Genomic DNA, 23,530 nt, shown 5'->3' on the forward strand with positions numbered 1-23,530 from the left:
CAGTATAATTCACCCCTTTCTGTGCCAAAGTTAGATTTAATCTTGAATAGTGAAGATCGTCCTTTCTCCTAGTATTGTAGTTATGCACACTGCTATTACTTTTGAATTGGGTTTGGTTGTTAATAACAAATTTCATAAGAGAGTATACACACTGAGAAGCTACTGTGAATATCCCTATATCCTTAAATAAATGTCTGCAGGATGATCTTGGGTGGACTCCAGCTATTATTCTGATTACACGCTTTTGTGCAATAAATACTTTATTCCTCAGTGATGAATTACCCCAAAATATGATGCCATATGAAAGCAATGAGTGAAAATAGGCGTAGTAAGCTAATTTACTAAGATGTTTATCACCAAAATTTGCAATTACCCTTATTGCATAAGTAGCTGAGCTCAGACGTTTCAGCAGATCATCAATGTGTTTCTTCCAATTTAATCTCTCATCAATGGACATACCTAAAAATTTGGAATATTCTACCTTAGCTATATGCTTCTGATTAAGGTCTATATTTATTAATGGCATCATACCATTCACTGTACGGAACTGTATGTACTGTGTCTTATCAAAATTCAGTGAGAGTCCGTTTACAAGGAACCACTTAGTAATTTTCTGAAAGACAGTATTGACAATTTCATCAGTTAATTCTTGTTTCTCAGGTGTGATTACTATACTTGTATCATCAGCGAAGAGAACTAACTTTGCCTCTTCATGAATATAGAATGGCAAGTCATTAATATATAATAAGAACAACAAAGGACCCAAGACTGACCCTTGTGGAACCCCATTCTTGATAGTTCCCCAGTTTGAGGAATGTGCTGACCTTTGCATGTTACGAGAACTACTTATTTCAACTTTCTGCACTCTTCCAGTTAGGTACGAATTAAACCATTTGTGCACTGTCCCACTCATGCCACAATACTTGAGCTTGTCTAGCAGAATTTCATGATTTACACAATCAAAAGCCTTTGAGAGATCACAAAAAATCCCAATGGGTGGTGTTCGGTTATTCAGATCATTCAAAATTTGACTGGTGAAAGCATATATGGCATTTTCTGTTGAAAAACCTTTCTGGAAACCAAACTGACATTTTGTTAGTACTTCATTTTTACAGATATGTGAAGCTACTCTTGAATACAGCTTTTTGAAAAGGTTACGGCATGATGTCCTAGGGGGTACTTTGCAGATAATTATAATAGCCCTTTTCTGGATCACAAAAATTTTCTTTGCCAAAGCTAAATTTCCCCAGAAGATAATTCTGTAACACATAACGGAGTGAAAATACCCATAGTATGCGGACTTCATAGTGGTTAAATCTTCAATGGAAGACATCATTCTGATAGCATACATAGCCGAGCTCAATTTTTTTAGGGTCTGTTGTATATGGAAGGACCAGTTCATTCTGCTATCAATATGTACTCCAAGAAATTTAGACACATCCATTCTTTCTATTGGTTGATTTCCACATGTTACATTTATTTCTCTCACTTTTTTTTGTTTTTGTATGGAACTGGATAAAATTTGTCTTACTTGAGTTTAGAGAGAGCTTACAATGGATAAGGAACCAACCAGCCTGCAGGGTTCAAGTAATGCTAGTCGGCCAGTTAGTTCTAAATTGGAAAGTAGTAGTGTCAATATGGAACTTACTGACAGAACAGATAGTCAGTAATCAGAGAGGGGAAGTAAGCTTTCAGATGATATGAATTTTGCTTGAACTACAATCTAATGTAGGGGCATTTAATACGAAGATGGAAATTCAAATATTGAAATGGTAGGCAAAAAACTGAAAATGAGAGACAAATGCATAAAGTGTAAAAGCCAAAGTTGGAAAAATTAAGTCTGAAGGTATCATTGAGACAAAATTAGAGGTTATCCTTAAACCTCTAATTTTGTCTCAAATTTCTGAGGTCAGCCTAGTTAATACCAGAGTTGAAATAGTGGAAAAAGATTTCAGTGACAAGTTGGAAAACATCAGGTCAAGCTGGGCGGTGGTGTAAAGAATTGTATACAGAAGCAAAGTAAGCTTCAGGAAGGGACCACTAAAGCAGTGTCAGAATGTGAGGAAGAGGTTATTCAAATTATACAGCAATTTGAATCAGAAATAAACAACAAAGCTTTGCAGCAGGAACAGTAGATTCAAGATGTGCGGGCAGAATTAAATTCTTTAGCAGCGAATTAGGCTTCTTCTGCGGAAGGTATTCCATGGGTTAATTCAGAAATGACAAGATGTTTTGGAAGCGATGGAAAATCAATTGATTTTATTGCTGGGTGTGGAGATGATTTTGGGCAATGAATGTTGGGAGAGGCTAAAATTAAGTTCGCAAAAAGACATCTAGAGGACAACACTCAATCATGGGTAAATTTAATGGGTGATTCATTTTTGAGAGTTGTTCCTGAACAAATTCTGGAGTGAATCAGAGCAGACATGACTTCAGAATGAGTTCCTAAACAGCCCCCAAGTTTCAAACATGGAAGTTGGTTAATGCAGGATTTTTGTTTGCATGAACTGGCTAATGTCCTGCATAAAAATTGTCCTTCGGGAGTGTTCACGGAAATCACAACACTTGAGACGTAATTACCAGAATTTTTACGATGTGACTTGTTCACAGGTCTGACAAATTCCACTGATAAATTTTAGATTTTATGGAAAAACTGTAACAGGCATTGAAATTCAAGCCACATAAAGGGAACAATAGATAGGAAAATGGGTATCAGAACAATAACCATAACAATAATCAAAATAATTATCACTGCAATAATAATTTTCAGAGGGGAAGTGAAAATGGGAATTTTCACACTGGGAATCAAAACTGGGAATGAAGATTTGAGAGCCAGGCACTGCACGAAATGCAATGACAGAATAAGAGTTTAGAAACCTATAGGTTGCTGCATCTCAGGTCTTGAGATGGAAAAATAAATGACCATCAAAAGGACACATTTTTGGCAGAGAAGCTATAAGTATTTAAATTGGAGATAGTGAGGTGCAAGAATAAAATGGGGAACAATTTTAAGCAATACAACCATAAAGAGGCACAAGAAATATCATGGAATGTATTAAGAAGGTAGATAATGATAATATGGGGATGAAAAATTTATTTTGTGAAAGATGGAATGAATGATGGAAAATTCTGTGCCAGAAGAGAGGCTGCAGTGCATCTGGATTTGCTGTAGGTGGAATGTATTATGACTTTGATTAGGTGCTAGTCAATAGTGACAATTATAATAATGTAGATGAAAGTAGTGTACATGATTTTGTATTTGTGGAAGTAAGTGAAGCTATTGGGGAAGGCAGTGTTTTGGTAGTCTCATCAGTTGGTGACAAATTTTATTATGTTATGGCAGAACTGGTAGTACATTGTTAAAGGGAGGAAGAGATACAGATTTAGATATCTCAGAGGAAGGGACTTGTGCATTCATTTCTATTGATGGAAGTGAACTGATGGCTCCTGATGAAAACATGAATTGTGAGGAATGTTAAAGGATAAATGTGAAAATATTATGTTAGACAGTAGATCAAAATATAAAGTGGCAGAGGGATGTGAGAGGAGAAGGAATGTAAGTAGATCCAAATTTGGCAAAATTTGAGTGTACTGTGAATTCTGATGTGAAGTGATGCATCAGCAGCATCATTTTGCATGATGTGTCAGCGGAGGGAGGTTGATGGAATTATTGTGGTGATTTTTATAATGTATTGACAGATGTATGAAGTTTAACATATACTGACAGATGTTAATGGAGTTAATAGTGATAAGGTTTGTAGTGATTTGGAACAAACAGGTGAGTTTTTGTTTAAGGCAGATGAAGTTGTAAACTGTGTGGTCATGAGAAGGTTACAGTTACTGTTCTCCTTACTTTGGAGGAAGCAAACAGTATAGTTGATGCTAATAGAAGTAGGTAGGGAGAACATAAAAATTGGTAATGGGAAGACATTGATTTAGAAGGTGATGATTATGAAGAAAGAAACTGTGCATTTCTCGAATCTAAAAGTGATGTTCCAGCAGTACTCACAAACTTTGTATGTAAAAGTGCGAGTCCATTGGTAAACAACAAATAAGGCCCGAAATTTGAACAGGTAAAAAAGTGAGGTTCAAAAGATACTCATAATGGAGAGGGAAAAGTTATAAAAGGCAATGGTGGCAGAATTATACCTTGTGAATGAAGAACATGGGATGTGTAGGCATGTACATAAGCGCATTTTCAGGAGTAGAATTTACTAATTTTACGGATTATTTCTATTTAGTGTAAGCTAGTAGTGACGAATTTAAGATGTGTGTGTTAAAATAAGAGGCACCATTTAGTGCACGGAATGTGTAAACATTGGCCTCACAAATTGGGTATGCGGAGGTCGCAAACTATAATTAATTTCATTATGCATAAAAGTGAGGAATCTAATTTGTACTCTAAGAAGACTTGGGGAAAGTTTCAAGGGGTTATTTAAATGTGTTACATACTCACATACTACTGTGCCTACTGTTTTCATACTCGAGGCAGACCAAACTTTCGATATTAGTTCCCTCATGATGTCTCCTGCCCTTAAGCAGGAGGCAGTCAAAGTGTTCCCATAACTGGCTGCTCTTCACTAGCACTTGCCCACTGAGCATGTGAATGCCAGATGGCCTCAGATGGGAGTGTATCTCCATATCCTCCAGGAAGCTCAGGAGACTGCTGTTATTAGCTTTGTGTAGCAAATATGATTTTATCTTTGAACTCCTCCATTTGGTCCGTGTTTGCATAGAAAAACAGGCAGACTCAGTTTCTGATATTACTGTTTTTGTGTAGCAACCTGACACCTGACCTCGGAGACAGTATCGTGTATCCGTTCTCAACCGATTGGGCTGTGAAGTTGGATCTCTCAACTACATCCAAAGCTATGAGCTCACCAAACCTGATCTCAAGTCTTTTACCTGTCTGTCCAATGTAACAGGTGTCACAACCTGGACATTCTATCCTGTACACATCTTATTCATGGTGCACAATTCTTTCATCAACCCCATTAGTGAAGATATGACCAAGGTTGTAGTTGAAAAGGAAACCTTGTGAGGTGATGGCCTATTTCAGAACTTTCTCCTCACATTTTATTCCTTTTTGCACAAGAGAAACTCTTGCTTCATTTACTTTCTGATTAAGTTCTTACTTGTTAACTTTTCACTGGTATTGTGTGCTGATTACATGACTGGTTAGGTATAGCTCTCTGCACTGAACCTAACATTTCATTTTTGTAGTAGTTTTTTCCCATTAAATACCTCTGGTCTTGACCAGGGGGGTCTCCTTTCTCCTCGGGTGAAAACAGAAGAAATTTCACATTTTGGAAGAGCTGCTGGTCAGGTCACACAAAGGGCAGCTCCTATGCTGTCCACATGGACAGTCAAGCAAACCTTTCAGGGATTATTGTCCTGGCTCATCCTCTGCAGACAATGAGTGATGGAATGGAAGACTGCTGTCCTCCATAGCAGAACAGAAAACCACTGATGGAAGGGGTGTGAGCTCTGCTTGTCAGTAACCTTTGGGTGAAGTCCTCAGTTGTCCACTTGCTGTTATCCTGCTGTGTTTGATTGACATACATTTTTCCCCAAGAAAAATAAATAGCCACTCATGTGTCCACAAATTTCCAAACTCTGGTCTTCCCTTGGAAATGCCTTGCAAAGCCCAACCAAGTTTCCAAAATTTCTGACTATATACGTATCTCACTGGCGCATGCACCATTAACTTTGTGGTGGGAGCTAGGGAATGGACTCCCGCAACCCTGATTGGGAGAGTAATTAGGCCCTTTCTGGGATTGGCTAGAAAATATTGCACAGGGTGCCTTTCCCAGGCATGAAAGGAGGGCACCAAAAATTGAGAGAGGTATTAGGATTTGTATTCAGATTCATACAGGCATTCTGATTTGAACTTCTACTTGGTGAGGCTACTCTGGACTCTGTGCTCAAATGTATTTTTCTTGACTTTGATCCTCTGCCAAGTCTATGAAGTTTCACTTTAAACTTATGCATGTCTGCAGCAAGTAATTAGAAGGATGACGAGATACATGATTTGCAATCTCATAACATCGGTTCAGCCCAGCAACAGTTAACAGCAGCCGCAGTTCTGCGCACCCTGACTTGCTGGTAACCACCTAAATGGCAGACATGGTAAGATCATGTTTGCATTGCATACTCCCACCTTCAGAAATCATGATACAGTGGGGGAGAGGAGTTCATTCCTGGTTTCTATTTTTTAGTTTACCTAACTTTATCTACATGCTTCACAGATGGGTATGTAGGTGTTTCTTCCTTCAAAGGGGATTCTTTTCACAACCGCTAATGTTTTGTTTTATACTCGAGTTAACTCACTGGAAATCACCCCCGCTTACTGACATTTCTTTCTGATTCTTCCTTTATTCTTGATCAGTTGCATGCTGCTGTTTGGATCCATACCTCCTCTGTGTAATTACATAGTTTTGAAATCATGGTTGAAAATATAATTTTTGTCCTTTATGTGTCTGGGTACTATCTCAGTCATAAATGTCCAGCATCATTCTGGTGGTGACCGTAACAACCATTCATTTTCTTATCATCATTCTATTTCAGTTAAGTAATTCATTTCCAATTGTTTTATAACCTCAACATTTGTGTCTTCTGAGTAATTTTTACACACTGCTTGAATAAATATTCTTTTTACAAGATCAGACTCTGTCATTCAGCAACCATTAACCCACATTATTCTACTGAAATGCCCAGGTCCTCCAACCATAAGCAACAGGTGAGGCCCCTAACAAGTTCAGGTACTTATCAAATGAAGTTTCCCTGTGTGTGCAGCAGCTAATTTTTTCAAGTAGCCTATTAGCTCCATAGGGGTAATTATAATTTTATATGAACTTGGATGATACAGTTTGGATCAGTCTAATCTTCATACCCATAGAGCACCTGAATGACAAGAGGTTGTGTTCACAGCACAAGCAGCTTTAGGTCTTGTTTCTTGAAAACCATTGCTATTTTTGTGCTAAAGATGCCATAGTACGGCAAACACATGTATTTGTTACTTGTATCCTCCATTTCGTTATTACCTAAAGGTTATTTTACATGTGTTTTTTTTTTTTTTTACAATATTTTTGTAAATTATATCTACTTAATGAGGGGTAGTTGTGCATCCTGGCACTCCACTGAATGGTGCATAATTCTTTTTCTTTTTGTTCATCTGGAGAAAGTGGGAGCTTAAGAAGACGGTTAATAGAAAAAAATTCTTATGCTGATATGGGTGACCTGAGTGGTAGTCAACAATAATATCACATGTAATTTTTTTTCTGAAAATTCGGACTGTTTCCATTATCATTCCTGATGTTTACGCCTAACAAGTTAATGGAACCATTGGTTTCCGTCTGACAGCTGAACTTGATTTCTTGATATATTCCATTACATTATCAGCAGTTGTAGAGATTACAATGACATTGTCATTAACTGACGGGAGATAGTTGTCAACATCCTGAGGTAGTACACTACCTTTACTGCAAGATCTGTATTTTGCATGTAGCGTAAAAGACTGGTAATTGTAACGTCAATGGTTCAGATCTCACCAACAGCAACTTATTTTTTTTAAAATTTCAATCCCATATTTTTCAACAAGTGCAAATGTACACTAACATACACTGCCTGACAAAAACTGAAGCACCAACAAGATGTGGTGAGATGTCTAACTAGCTAGCTAACTAACTAACTCACTCACTCATAGCGGTTATGTAAGTAGAACAGCCAATGGAGGCCATTAGTGTTGTTCATCTTTAATGTTGTTGCCAGGCTGGTACGGTATACAAAGGACACAAACAGCATCAGATGTTCAGTGCCCAATGCGAATGGCACGGAGATGCCATAAACTTGTGTGAGACAGCATCATCAGCACATGACGGGTACCTCATTATGGGCCTCCATTTGGCCCACTGGTCGAACCGTGCAATGCCCAGATTTGTGGAGCTCTCAGATGTGACGGTGGCCGTATGCTGGACTGCATGGGAACCTGAGGTTCTGATCGATCACGTGTGACCTCACTGGTGGGGGGGGGGGGGGGGGGGGGGGGGGCTGGCAGGGATATCTGTAGTGCGCACTGAGCAGATCATAACCCCGTCACACCTGCCCCTGCCATCCAAGAACAAGTAATGGTCTGCCTACTGCCTACAACATTCTATGTCATCCCACATCACTGATCAGAGAATAGAAGCAGCCAGACTTGGGAATTACCACCCATGCATAGAGTGCCATCAACACCACTGGAGCTGTGCCACGATCGGCAATGTGGAAATTGAGCAAAGTATCTGACATCCAAAACAGCACGAGCATTGGCTTTCAGGTCATGGAAGCATCTCCGAAATGGGCAAGTTGTTAACTGTTCACAACCCGCTACGGTAGAAGTATACCACACACTGCAAAATGGCGCTATCCACAACCTGCACCAAGGGAACTGTGGTGCACCACAAGCCACAGTTGACAGGGGTGAACGACAGCTATGGAGATGTTCACGGGTGAATAGATGCGCAACTGAGCACCCAGATGAACCAACAGTGTCTCCTCAATGACTGTTCAGCAAATGTTGATGTGTATGGGGCCCCCCACAGCAGGTGCCCAGTTTATGCATCCGTGCTGACTGCTGTTCACTGTTGACAAAGACTGGAATTTGCACACCAGTACTTTAGCTGGACACCCACTGAGTGATGTCAGGCAGCCATCACATTTTAAACTCAGTCAGTCAGGAATCTGTTGGTGAGTACGGCATGAAACATTGGAAAGCAAACATCCTACAACAATTATCTGAAAGGTCCCATGTGGAGAAGAGAGCATTACAATCTGGGAATCGTTTTGTCATTCTGAAAGGCACAATGGACTAACCCAAGTATGCGTCTGTCCTTGGGGATCGTGTTCACCTCTCCATGCACTTTGTTTTTCCTCAGCACGATGGCATCTGCTATCAAGACAACGTGGTGTGTTGTAGCTTGCAGTGTACATGCATAGTTTGAAGAGCACAAGGATGATTTTACTGTATTGGCCTGGCCAACAAACTACCATGATTTAAACCCAATATACAGGGTGAGTCACTAACTATTGACACCTAGAATAACTCTGAAAGTATGATAGGAGCTGAAAGGTTTGAGGGACAAAAGTTGCATGGGACAATGGGGACCATAATATGATGGTTTTTTGTTGCTTGATGGTGTTGCTTCAGCGATATGAAGGTCAACTTTTTTTTAAATGGGGATGCTATAGTTTGGTACTTATTTTGTGATAGTGGCTATCGAGACAAATCCAATGGTGTGTAACAGTAAGGTCTTTGAACGTCAACGAAGGTCACAAAGGTGGTATGAGCGTCCATTTGCAGAAGGTGTTTGAAATGATGGCTACAGGTATCAATGCAGTGCTGCAATCTTCTTGTCAGGGACTGAGTGCTATTCCTTATCGCATTGACACTTATCGAAGCACATATTCTTACAATTCTCTCTTGCATATCTTCAGCTGTAGTTGGAATGTCTTTACAAACAATGTCTTTTACAAAAACCTCTAACCACAGTGGCAAGAGTACCAACTTCCATTTCCTCGTTAGTAACTTTCCTTTGCTGAATATGTTTCCGATGCGTTAAAGACCCAGTTGTTCTCAATTTGTCATACACACATTATAAAAGTAGATGTGTAGGGTGAGTACATTGAGGATATCTTTCAGTGTATAAGTCTCTAGCTCTCACTGAATTTCGTTGGCATTCTCCATAAATGAGAAGCATATTGACTTGTTCTTCAAAGCAATACATCATTCACATTCGCTTGACTCAACAATACTAGTCTTACCATTCCTATTAGTGTTTACATGTCAATGGCATGTTCGATGGATACGTCATATTCAGCAAATATTTACTATTTGCACGATTTACGAGAGAGAATTGTCAGAGCGTGTGCTTCAATGAATGCTGAAGTGATAAGGAATACCACTCAATCCATGATAAGAAGATTGCAGCACTGCACTGATACCAATGATCATCACCTCAAACTCCTTCTGTAAATGAAAGTGCATGCCAACTTTTTGACCTTTGTTGACCTTCAAAGACCTCACTGTTACACATCATTTGATTCATCTCGATAGCTGCCATCGCAAAATAAGTACCAAACCATAGCATCCCATTTAAAAAAACAAAGTTGACCTTCATATCTCTGACGCCACCCCACCTAGCAACAGTAAACCAACGTCATATTATGGCCCCCGTTGTCCCATGCAACTTTTGTCCCACAGACGTTTCAGCTCCTATCATACTTTCGGAGTTATCATAGGTAGCAATGGTTAGTGACTCATCCTGTATAATCTGTGGGGCCACTTTGATCAGACTGACTGTGCTACGGATCCTCAACTGAGAAACATATCTTAACTTGGCCAGGTGCTGCAGTTGGCATGGCTTCACATCCCTATCAGTACCTTCCAGACCCTCACTTGCATTCTTCCTGCACATCTCACAACAGTCTGCACTGCAAAAGGCGGTTATTTAGGCTTTTGATAGGTGGTCACATTAATGCGACTGGAAAGTGTAGTAATTATATCTCACCCACAGACCTGTCTCAGGTAGCTGCACATACAGTCACATACATCACTTATACACATAGACAACAGGAGCAGTCCTGTCACATTCTTACGACTTTACCTTTGTCTCTGACGACAACTCTCCAACTGAAACAACATGTGGGTCTATCAATCTAAAACTGCTCAAGCCAGCGATATTTCTGTGAACCTATTCTGTATGCTTGGATGTGTGGATGAGGTTCCAGTCAGTAATGATGCCACAGAGAAGGCCACTTTGCAGATCATACAAATCCTACAATTAATGTACAGTACATGCAGGGGGTTTGCCTGTAATGATGTGGGCACAGCTACACACAAACATGATTGTGCTCACAGATTCAGACAAGTTCCGTCCCATTTCTGAGGTTGTGATTCTGACATCATCGTCAGTTGGACTTTGTCAACCTTCATTCCTTGCTCTTTGAGAGATGCCCATAAATTTGAGATAACAGTGTTCCAGGACAATAAACACCAGTAAATGGTTTGAGAGGTACCCAGGTACTTATTGACAATAAACACCAGTAATTGGTTTGAGAGGTACCCAGGTACTTATTTCATCTACTGAATGCAGCACTGTCCATGTAATCCTCAGTCACTCGCCACAGTACGAGGGGGTGGACAAATCTATAGAAAACAACTCATTACCATGCCTAATATATTGTACAAAACCGACTAGCATCGAGACAGCTTCCAGTTGTTTTGGAAAGGATAAATACAGTCCTGTATGTTTCCAAAGGCCCCTTATACCATTGTTCGTGCAAAATAGTGTACCTACAAATTCGACTCTACAGAGCTCCCTTTGTGTCGTTTTGGTGCTGACATGGTTCGCAAGTGCAACATTCAGTTCTGCAGCTGTTATCCTCTTACTTTTTTGTCGTAGTCTTCAATGACCGTCTGTCACGAACACTCGACACACACTTTCACTCACGTTGCGATTTAGTGGATGAAGTTTTTCCCCTTTCCCTGTATGCAGTATAAATCTTTGACATAGTGCTTCTTTTAACACCAAGCACTTCATGATGTGGGGGCAATCAGTTACAACTCATAGTCACATTTGATGTTTCTGCAGGATTAAGCAACCAGTACCCAAGCTGTTATCACCATGCTACTGTCCTTTCTTCAACAGTAAGATGATGTGCTATTTCAGCAAGCAATGCACATCCTCATATGATTTCTGCAACACAACATGCCCTTTGTGGTGTACAACAACTGGCCTGGCCAGTGAGATCACCAGATTTCCCGCCAACTGAATACATACTGGAAACGAAGAAGTGGGAACTTGCTGACTCTCCAGAGCCTGCATAGACCGAGCTGAATTGCAACAAAAGATGGAAGCTCTTTGGGACAATGTTTCACAGGATCCCATTCAGAACCTTTATCATCATTTCATTTGACAATACGTGCTTTCACTGCCATCAGACAGTGGTATCCTCGTAATGGTGCGACAGTTTGGGCACACTTTACTATGATGTCTGCTTCATATGCTCTGCATTTTTTGTACACGAGGTATGTTCAAAAAGTAACAAGAATTTAATTTCACAGGCTTTATAAATACATTTTTCAAAATTTTTTATCAACATGTCCCTAATGTATGTTTGCATTTTCAGAAGTTTTGAATATTTAGTTTATTGTTGACAGTCGAAAAGGCTATAAATGTTTTCAAGGAGCTCAGCGAATTTTTACTTTCAAAAAAGACAGATCAAAGAATTTGCATTGAATTTTGCTTGAAAAATGTAATAAAGTGCAACACATTTCACATGTGGACCATGGCTTTTGACATACACTATGTGATCAAAAGTATCCAGACACCTGGTTGAAAATGACTTACAAGTTCGTGGCACCTTCCATCAGTAATGCTGGAATTCAAAATGGTGTTGGCCTCCCTCAGCCTTGATGACCGCTTCCTTCTCACAGGCATACATTCAATCAGGTTCTTGAAGGTTTCTTGGGGAATGGCAGCCCATTCTTCACGGAATGCTGCACCGAGGAGAGGTATCGGCGTTGGTCAGTGAGGCCTGGCACGAAGTCAGCACTCCAAAACATCCCAAAGGTGTTCTACAGCTTTCAGGTCAGGACTCTGTGCAGGCCAGTCCATTACAGGGATGTTATTGTCATGTAACCACTCCGTCACAGGCCGTGCATTATGAACAGGTGCTCGATCGAGTTGAAAGATGCAGTCGCCATCCCCAAATTGCTCTTCAACAGTGGGAAGCAAGGAAGTGCTTAAAACATCAATGTAGGCCTGTGCTGTTTATAGTGCCATGTAAAACAACAAGGGGTACAAGCCCCCTCCATGAAAAACATGCCCACACCGTAACACCACTGCCTCTGAATTTTACTGTTGGCACTACACATGTTGGCAGGTTATGTTCACCGGGCATTCACCATACCCACACCCTGCCATTGGATCGCCACTTTGTGTATGATGATTTGTCACTCCACACAACATTCTTCCACTGTTCAATCGTCCAATGATTATGCTCCTTACACCAAGCGAGTCGTCGTTTGGCATTTACCGGCGTGATGTGTGGCTTATGAGCAGCTGTTTGACCATGAAATCCAAGTTCTCACACCTCCCACCTGTCATAGTACTTACAGTGGATCCTGATGCAGTATGGAATTCCTGTGTGATGGTCTGGATAGATGTCTGCCTATTACACATTATGACCCTCTTCAACTGTCGGCGGTCTGTCAGTCAACAGACTAGGTCAGTCTGTATACTTTTGCGCTGTATCTGCCCCTTCATGTTTCCACTTCACTATTACATCATCAGAAACAGTGGACCTAGGGATGTTTAGGAGTGTGGAAATCACGTACAGACGTATGACACAAGTGACACCTGATCACCTGACCATGTTCGAAGTCCATGAATTCCGCGGGTCACCTCATTCTGCTCTCTCATGATGTCTAACGACTACTGAGGTAGCTGATACGGAGTATCTGGCAGTAGGTGGCAGCACAATTCATCTAATATGAAAAACATATGTTTTTGTGGGTGTTCGGATACTTTTACTGACATAGTGTATCTTCTATGAGTATGATAAGAACTTACGAGTGGTATAAAAGTTTCAAAGAGGTGGCTAGAAGCCATTTAAGACTACAACCACCTTGAACACCCTAGCACATCAACTACTGATGACAGTGTGGAGGAAGTAACGAAAACGGTTCTCGAAAATTGCCAAATCACAATCAATGAGGTTGTTGCTGATGTCTGTGTATCCTTTGCCTCATCGGAAGCAATTTTTTTCAGATGTTTTGGGTATGAATGATGTAGCAGCAAAGTTTACTCTGAAATGTTGAATTTTGTTGACTATGTGTAGACATCACTCAGGGATTGCTGAATGAAGTCGACAATGATCCACAACTTCTGAAGGAGGTTTTAACAGGTGATGAAACATGAGTATATGGGTTCGACATTGAAACCGATGTCCAATTGTCCCAATGAAAACTACATGAACAGCAAAGACAGATTGAGAAAAACAAAAATCTCCATTGCTTTTTGATTACTCCTCATACTCTTACAATGATGAAATACCTGTGAGCTCAGCTGTAAGTAAAATTACCTTGTCCTTGAGCATGCTGCATTTTTATTTTCTGACAATGGATGTTTATGTTTATTAAGAAAAACAACAGCTTCATACTCTGAAACAAGCCCCTGGTCTACCTCCTATACTACTTAGTGGTTATGTTCATTTAATACTTCAAAGCATTTATGTAACTTTACATAGACCACTATTGGGTGTCTATGTATTGGCAAAAGCCAGGAACTGTCAACTATGAATATTGGAGTTTACATTCCTGAGTTCTGATAAATTCTAGAAGTGGTTAATCAGGTATTTTTTTGTGTTGTTATTTTAAATATTTCGAGATATTAAATTACTTCCCAGAGGTTCACCCGCAACTTGCAACCTGATATGTAATTCTGTACCAGATTAGAAAACTCCCAGCTGAACCTTACAGAGGGCTGCAGAGTCTATTACGAAAGCATTTCTTCTCTGGTACTGTGGTTGTGAACTGCAGGAATCACCCTAAATTCATTCTTGTGAATTGTGTGTTATTGGCACGTAGATGTAATAATCCCAAGGTCCCTGCAAGATGTGTGGTTATCAACTTTACCTGATATTTTTATGTCATGTTTGACCTTAGCTGCAATGTTCCAGAAGATTATGTCATAGGGCAGAAATGAGTGAAGGTATGCTATCTGCAGATCAAAATACTGGAGGGGGGATTCAATGTGCAGAACAAGCAGAAATGAGCTTTTTTGTTAACTTAACCACACTGGTGCTATTTTAGTTTATTATCCATCTGGGTGTCCAGGAACTTCACACATGGAGTCTCATCCAGTGTATATCTTGTGATCTCTATTTCTGGTAGCTATAAGTAATTTTTATTTGTTTGGTAATCCATAATATGAGTATTTGCAGGTTTAAGAATTAAGCTCTGGGCTGAGTGTCCCTTCCATCACTATCCTTCCTGTGTTTGGGCCTTTTATCAATATAGCTGTGTTATTAGGAAACATTGCAGTTTTTGAAGAGTCCTCCAATGTCCAATGTAAATCATTTATGTACACCGTGGACAGGAGTACATCAAGAACAACCTTACAGCACACCATATATAAAGTTTCAGCATAATTTAATCTTATTCCTGCCTTATCATTTGCTCATGTTACCCTGTGTTTTCTGTTGTGAGGTAAGATTCAATGTACAAAAACTTAAGGTTTTTAATAACACACTATTTTATGTTAACTAGCTGAATTTTATGGTCTACACAATCAAAGGCCTTGATGAGATCACAGAAAATGCCAACAAGATAGTTTTTGTTGTTTATTTATACTAGAATTGAGTTTGTGAAATCATATACAAGGACTAATTGTCAACATTCAGTGATATGACAGGAAAGATCATTTGAAGAAAAAGTGTGTAGTGAATACGAGCTCTACTATTCATACCTTAAAAGTTACGAGCATCATCTTTGATACTGTGAAACAAATTGCATCTTCTGCAAGTTTGTTGCTTTCCATATTTAGGGAGAATGTAGTATGTGCCAGAAGAAAATTTTTAAAGTAATCAGGGGCACTAACAGCATACCCTAAGACCCATGAGCACTTGCTCAATAGAAGAGATGCTTCGCATTAGATAGTTGGGTGGGTGGAGAAGGGACCAAACTATGCAGTCATCAGTCCCTCTGACCATGGATTAACTAAAACCGAAAAAATCCCATATTAAAAGCTGGAACTACAATGTCCATAAAATGATAAACTATTGACAGGGAAGGAAGGAAACGGGCGGAAGAAGAGGCGAGGGAAAGAACGTGACTAATGATAGGGGCGTAAAGGAAGAAGCACACGAGACAAGAGAGAAGCTCAAGACATAACAGACCCCATAAGGAAAGGAGTGGGAAGGCAGAGGGCTGGGGTGAACCACCAAATCCAGTTGAAGCCAATCCGGTCGGGGCAAAAGGGGGAGCAAGAGGGCCTGGCCTGCCATCCCCTCCACTCACCAATAAGGTGGAAGGTCCCTCTCTTAAATAAAGTGGTAAAAACCCCCATCACAAATAAAATATAAAACAAGATCTGCCGCTGAGGCAGTGTCAGCCAACACCAGGGGTAGTGAGTCTGGAAAGCTAAAAGTCCGTCGCAGAGCTGCTAAGTTGGGACAGCCCAATAAGATGTGGCCTAGTCAACATCGATTCACAACGACAGAGAGGGGAGTCCTCACAACAGAGGAGATAACCATGAGTCAGCCAAGTATGGCCAATGCGGAGCCGCCATAGGGCGACAGAGGCCTTACGAGAGGCCCAGGAGGAGGACCGCCACGGAGTTGTAGAATCTTTAATCGCCCTGAGCTTGTTCGGCAAAGAAAGAGAGTGCCAATCTGCATCCCACAGGCCCAAAACCTGACAACATAATGCCAAGCAAAGGTCTATTTCCAGAATGCCAATAGCAAGCGATGGCCTGGTAGTAGCTAATTTAGCCAGTCGATCGGCAAGTTCATTGCCAGGAATCCCGACACGGCCTAGGGTCCAAATGAAAACCACCAAGCATCCAGTTGATCAAGAAGAGAAAGGGAGTCCTGGATAGCGATGACCAATGGGTGACAAGGGAAGCACTGGCCGATAGCATGCAAACTGCTCAATGAGTTACTACAGATAGTGAAGAATAGTCCTGAGCAGGAGCGATAACGGTCCAGTGCAGATAGCTACCATTCAGCAGTAAAAACACTACAGCCATCTGACAAGGAACGAAGTTCCGTGCATCGTGCATAGGTGTAAGCACAACCAGTGTGGCCAGCAACCATGGAGCTTCTGAACCCTGGAAGGAACTGAGGACACAGTAGAACTGGTGGCAAAGAGCCATTGGAGGGACAGAATCCTTTGAATCAATTGAGAGATCAAGACAGAGATGTGGCCGAGACACACATCACGGAGGAGTACGTGCGTGAGCAGAGAAAATAGGCGGTAAAGGGAACTGCTGGAGCTCAGAAAAGAGCGATTGAAAGCGGACAGCCGTTGTAAGCCCACATCATGGCTGTCGCTGCGGCAGGGTGATCTCCGTGTCTGGATAAAGGAGACGATAATTAAGGTGCTTTGGGGTGCAGCGAATGCGGAGTGCATAAGATATCATCTGCTGTCGGTGCAAAACTCGCAGTGGTGGAATCCCCATATCTGCGAGAAGGCTAAGTACGGGTCTAGTCCGGAAGGCACCAGTCGCAAGTTGGACCCCACAGTGGTGGATGTGGTCCAGTATCTGCAATGTTGAATGCAATGCAGAACCATAGACAGAACTTCCATAGTCTGAATGAGACTGGACCAGCATTTGATACAATCAAAGGGCAACAGAGCAGTCTGCACCCCAGGTGGTATTGCACTGACACCTAAGGACATTGAGATGGGACCAGCACATCCTCTTCAGCTGGCAAAGATGAGGGAGTCACGTCAACCGTGCATCAAAGACCAGACCCAAGAAGTGATGGGTGTCCACCACCTCAAGGGGCTGGCCATCGAGGAACAGGTCCGGATGGGGATAGACTGTGCGGCGACAGCAGAAATGCATGACACACGACTTGGCGACTGAAAACTGAAAGCCATGGGAGAGAGCCCAAGAGTGCGCCTGGCAGATTGCCCCCTGTAGGTGGCATTCTGCAGCGCCCATTATGGAGGAAGCAACGTAGATACAAAAATTGTCAGCATACAAAGAGGGGGACACTGTCGGACCAACAACTGTCACCAGACCATTAATGGCTACAAGAAAGAGAGGGACACTCAGCACGGAACCCTGTGGAACCCCATTTTCTTGCCAATGGGGAGTGCTGTAGGAGGAGCCAACTTGGACCCAAAAAGAGCGCCAAGAAAGGAAGTTATGGATAAAAATGGGCAGGGTGCCACAAAGGCCCCATTCGTGAAGGGTGGCGAGGATGTGGTGGTGCCATAGGCTTTATGCAGATCAAAGAAAAGTGCAAGGAGGTGTTGCGGATGTGCGAAAGCCGACCGGATAGCAGACTGCAGGTGGACCAAGTTATCCCCTTAGAGCGGCCACAGTGAAAACCACTTTGAGTCGATGACAAAAGGTCACGGGATTCAAGGATCCAAAACAGCCGCCGACTCACCATGTGTTCAAGGGGCTTGCAGACGGTGTAGGTAAGGCTAATTGGACAGTAGCTATTCAACTGAAGAGGTGGCTTCCCTGGCTTCAACACCAGAACAACAATGCTTTCCTGCCACTGGGTAGGAAAAACTCCCTCACTCCACAGACGGTTGAAGAGAGTCAATATACGATGGTGGCCAGCCACCGATATGTGTTGGAGCATTTGGTTATGTATACGATCTGGCTAGGAGCCGTGCTGGGACAAAGGGCGAGGGCGCTGGCGAATTCCCATTCACTGAATGGGGCATTATAGGGCGCCAAGCAGCGAGAAACAAAAGACAAAGGCAGTCATTCTGAACACTCTTTCAGGAGAAGGAATGTGGGTGGATACTGAGGCGATGCCAAAGCTTGAGCACAGTGTTGAGCGAAATTTTCTGCTACAAAGTCTGGACTGGGAAGGACAACACCATGCACAGAAATTCCTGCAACCCCAGTGGGAGGAGGGTGGCCAAAAATCCGACTGAGTTTTTCTCAGACTTGTGAAGAGGGGGTGTATTGTCCTATGGCAGCTACATATTGTTCCCAGCAAATTGGTTTCTGAAATCTGATTAGGTAGCGGGCCCAGGCACGGAGTCTTGTAAAGACCAGAAGAAGAGCAGCAGACGGGAGCCGCTTGAAGTGTTTAAGAGTATGGCGACAGTCTTTTATGGCTGCAGCAATTTCCAGAGTCCACCACGGGACCATCTTCCGACGAGGGGGTGGGGGTGGGGGGGACCTGTGGAAGAAGGGATTGCTGAAACAGCTGCTGAAAGAATGGCGGCAGTCAAAGTCTGTGTAGATTCATCAACACTGTCGTGTGGCAATACAGGAGGGATGTGGGCAGAGGAGAAGGCACCCCAATCAGCCTTAGAGATGGCCCACCTGGGAGGGTCACGGAGCGAGAGATGCTGAAGGAAGGTCAAAACAATCGGGTAATGGTTGCTGTCCGCGTAAGTCATCGTGGACACCCCACTGAATTGAGGGAAGAAGGCCAGGACTGCAGATGGATAGGTCAGTGGTAGAGAAAGTGGCGTGTGCCACACTAAAGTGTGTGGGAGTGCCTGTGTTTAGTAAACAGAGGTCAAGCCCTGCCAGAACGGCTTTGACTGTCCTGCCCAGGGCAGTAGTTCTATGACTACCCCAAAGACGTTTGTCGGCATTAAAGTCCCCTAGTAGCAGGAAGGGAGAAGGGAGTTGTTGAAGAAGGGTGGTTAGAGCAAGAGATGTGGGCGGCCTGTCAGGTGGGAGGTAGAGATCACAGATTGTGATTGGATTGGCCAGATGGACCCTGACAACAATGGCTTCTCTGGTATGGAGGGGAACCCATTTACTAACAATGTCCTTGTGGACCAAGGTGCAAACACCACCAGAAGCCCGCAAGGGGCCAATTTGGTTCCGACAGAAAGTGTGGAACCCACAAAGGGCGGGTGAGCAATAATTGACAAAATGGGTCGCCTGGGACGCAATACAAGCAGCAGAGTAGAAGGAAAGAAAGGGCTGCAACTCTGAAAGGTGACACAAATATCCATTACAATTCCATTGGAGGATTCTCAAGCCGGAGTCCACAGGGGAAGAGAACGGACCAGAGTCGGTCACGCTGCCAAGTCGCCATCCGTCACCGATAAGGATAGGATAATATCCATATAGGTAGGGTCAGACACTGTTGGTTCATCGACTGGACGAGGGGGAGGCTGTACCTCAGGGGGTACCTGAGAGGCCTTGCCCTTGTTCTTGTGTTTCTGCTTCTTCTCTTGGGAAGGAAGAGAAGGGCAGACTTCAGCAAGGGTGGGCACGGAATTACACCAAGCAATCTTGGTGCCCACCAGCCGCGGATCACGCTGTCAATGTGGAGCAGCAGATCACATTTCAGGAGTGTGCCCGGGGGAGGGGGAGCGGCACCCAAAGTGGTTGTTATCGATACTGAAGGGGAGGGGGAGTGGGAGAGTGAGGAGGAAGCTGTAGGTATGGGGCGAATAGGGTGGGGCTGGGAAGAGGAGGGGGTAGGAGGGGGACCGGACATAACTGAAGCAAAATTAGAAGTCATAGACATGGGATGGAGCCAGTCACTTTTGACAAGTGTCAGTGTAGGTGAGCCGGTCTAAGGTTTTTTACTCTTGAATCATCCTTTCTTTCACAAACACTGGGAATGCAGGCGAGCATGGAGAATGCTGTCCATGACAATTACACACACTGGTGGGGGAGCACAGGCACTCCCCCATGGAGGGGGCGCCCACAGTCACCGCAGAGGGGATCATGGTGCAGCGGGAAGACGTGTGTCCAAACCGTAAGCATTTAAAGCATCTTATCAGTGGTGGAATATAAGGTTTTATGTCACAACGGTACACCATTACCTTGACCTTCTCTGGGAGGACATACCCCTCAAAAGGCAGCATAAAGGCGCACATAGTGGTGCAATTGTTTGGAGGGCCTCACTGCAAACGGCAGATAAAATGAACCCCTCACCACTTGAGGTTAGCACGGAGCTCCATGTCAGTTTGGAGAACAAGATCCCGGTGAAAAATAATGCCCTGTACCGAGTTCAAAGGTTGGTGGGGCGTGACGGAGACTGGGACATCACCGAGACGGTCACAAGCATGCAGGCCGTCAGATTGGGCAGCAGAAGATGTCTTTATGAGCAAAGCACCGGACCGCATTTTACTCATTGATTCCACTTCACCAAACTCACCTTCAATCATCTCCACAAAAAAACAAAGGCCTGGTCGTGGCAAAACTTCTGCCATCTATGCTGGTACAAACCAGGTAGCGAGGGAAAGGTTTCAACCCAAGTCGGTGAGCTTGGCCCTCCTCCCAGGGGGTGGCCAGGGAGGGGAAGGCTGAAGGATCAGAAGGAGTGTCACGTCTGCAACCACTTAGAGACGGCCACATAATGGCGAAGATGGTGAAGCTTTTGTCACTTCATGCACAAGGCGTCCACCCTAGTACTACCCACTCCGGTCAGGGGCTCGTCCCGTGGGAGCCACCCAGCCACAGCAAGAGCCGTCTAGCATGGCTGCCATTGCTGGGAGTTCTGGTGCCCCAAAGTGATGAGCATCGACTCCTCGGCATACACGAGGTGTTAACAACTCAGGTACTAGCAGTGTGATCCCTGTGGTTTCAGGGGGCTCAGCTAAGCGGGTACTTAACAGCTCTTAAGGTATGCATTTTAGAGCCCATATTTACTAGATTTTTTTTGCTTGGAATGATCATTCCTGTCATGTACCTGAATACTGACCACTACTCCTTGGGCACCCTGTATATTGCTTTCTCAAGAGGGACATTCACAGAAGCCGAACTGTACTGTTGTTGAAAGGTTATTCTCAGAAAGATGGTTCAAATATTGAGAACAGATGAAGCAGGGGGATTGGACTGTAATTAGATATGAGTTGCTAATCTTCCCTTTTATAAAATGTTCTTACTACTTTGTACTTCAGTCTTTCAGGAAATTCTCCTAAACTCCAACTGATTACGAAGGTAACTTAAGTGTGGGACTGCTGAGTCAGCACGAGGTTGTTTGTTCAGCGAAAGATTCTATCCGTGACTTCTGTGTCCTAAACAAGTACTATAGCATGGCAATAGACTACAGCATGGCAATAGAATGAGGATGTGCGTGTGCACCCCAGGACAGTGACAGCTAGTGGGTTTATCTATCCTTCAAGAGCACCCTGCATCATCTGCAAGTGAGTTGGTTCATGCAGTTAGGTTCTGTGTGCAGCTTCTGAAGAATTTAGCATCGCAAGATTAAAGGATCTTGTGAAGGACGGAAAAACTAAGTCCTTTAGATTACCAATCTTTAATTGAGACCAAGTCTACATGCAAATAAAGAGTGTTAATACAGAATAATTTCTTTAACATTAAAATATATATTAAGGAAAAACTGCACACTTTTGAGAAAGTATAGTAGCATAAATGTATGTTTCATCATCTTGCAAACAACAGTTTCTACTTAAGTGTTCATATTTCTAAGCTGGTATATTACTATATCACAGCAGAATTTCAGGTAAGTATATTCTCTTAATGTTTTCACAATATACATCCACACAATCTCATCAGCATAAACATTTTCATTCATAAAAAAAGGAAGTATTCATGGAAAATGTGGAAGACAAAAGTTTTGGTAAATGTTTATGTTAACAATAAAAGTGACACTTGCCACTCAATGAGAAAGCAAGAAGTGAATAGAAAGGACCTCCTAGGGCACCTTCATTCTCCTTTTCAGATCTGTAAGTTAGAAAAAATAAGAATGTAGACAGGAAAAACACAATCTGAACCCCATGTCAGCTGACTTATGAGGTATACAAACTGAATCTTAAGCAATAAATTCCAGAGAGGCCTCCGCCAATTCTTTTTAAATTGCTGCCTCTTTCTCCAAGTGACTGCAGTATTTTTCCGAAATGCGTTAAGAGTGGTTTTCATGGTTAGCTCTCTGCTAGTTTCCGTTTAGGGAATTGTTAAGCAAACATTTTCTGTGTCACAAGTACATAAAAAGATGGTGTTCCATTGCAAACATTGTTTACTTAAATATCAGAATTAGTAGTAATACTATTAGTTTATCAGACAGTAACACCATTTCTTCTGTAAGTTATTTATTATCTAGGAATGACTCAAGACACATTCATCTTGTGTCAGGAACTGGTGATAAACATCAAAATGGTCAGGATATTAAAAAATTATGGTACACGCAGTTATTTGACAACTACTTAGCAATAGAAGAAAAAAGCAAATGAAAAAGTAAATGGATAAAAGTGACATACAGAAAATGCAAGAGTTTCCAGCAAACTATAACGTGAACATGATAGAATATGCTGATAAATTGTAAGACACAACTGCTTACCACTTCTTACCTACAGAAAGTAAAAATTTAGCACTAACAATTCATATGCATGAAAGTAAATGCTCATGATGCATAGTTCTCAGAACTATTAGTTCCTTGCTCATCGAGGGAGGATGGATAAGTTTGGATCGCCACCTGTTGTGTGGACAAGGTTAGATATTGACAAAAAAAGGTGGGAGGGTTAGGACATGGGTTAGAGACACTAGGAAGTCAAAGATAACACAGTGCCGGATTCATTCTAGAGGAGGAGATGATGATGATGATGATGATGATGATGATGATGATGATGATGACGACTATGATGATACTGAGAAGTAAAGACAGATTAAGATGAAGGTAAGTGAATAACATAATTAAGAACTAAGATGGAAAAAAATTAAATTAAAAAAAAGTTGAGAAAGGGGATGAGGGCAGGACAGGAGCATGAAGATGAAAAGTAAAGGCAAAGGAAAATAACTAAATGTGACAATGTATAAAAATACAATGGACATAATATACAAAAATACAATGAAAAAAA

General features: G+C 42.2%; 1 protein-coding gene across 1 annotated transcript in view; it reads right to left on the reverse strand.

Moving 5' to 3' along the window:
* The window catches only part of LOC124550906 (speckle targeted PIP5K1A-regulated poly(A) polymerase-like), a 161,333-nt gene that overhangs the window by 38,903 nt on the left and 98,900 nt on the right, over window positions 1–23,530 (reverse strand). The gene's annotated exons all lie outside the window — the stretch shown is intronic.

The sequence above is a fragment of the Schistocerca americana genome, chromosome 9 (genome assembly GCF_021461395.2).
Source record: "Schistocerca americana isolate TAMUIC-IGC-003095 chromosome 9, iqSchAmer2.1, whole genome shotgun sequence".
Taxonomy (NCBI): Eukaryota; Metazoa; Arthropoda; class Insecta; order Orthoptera; family Acrididae; genus Schistocerca; species Schistocerca americana.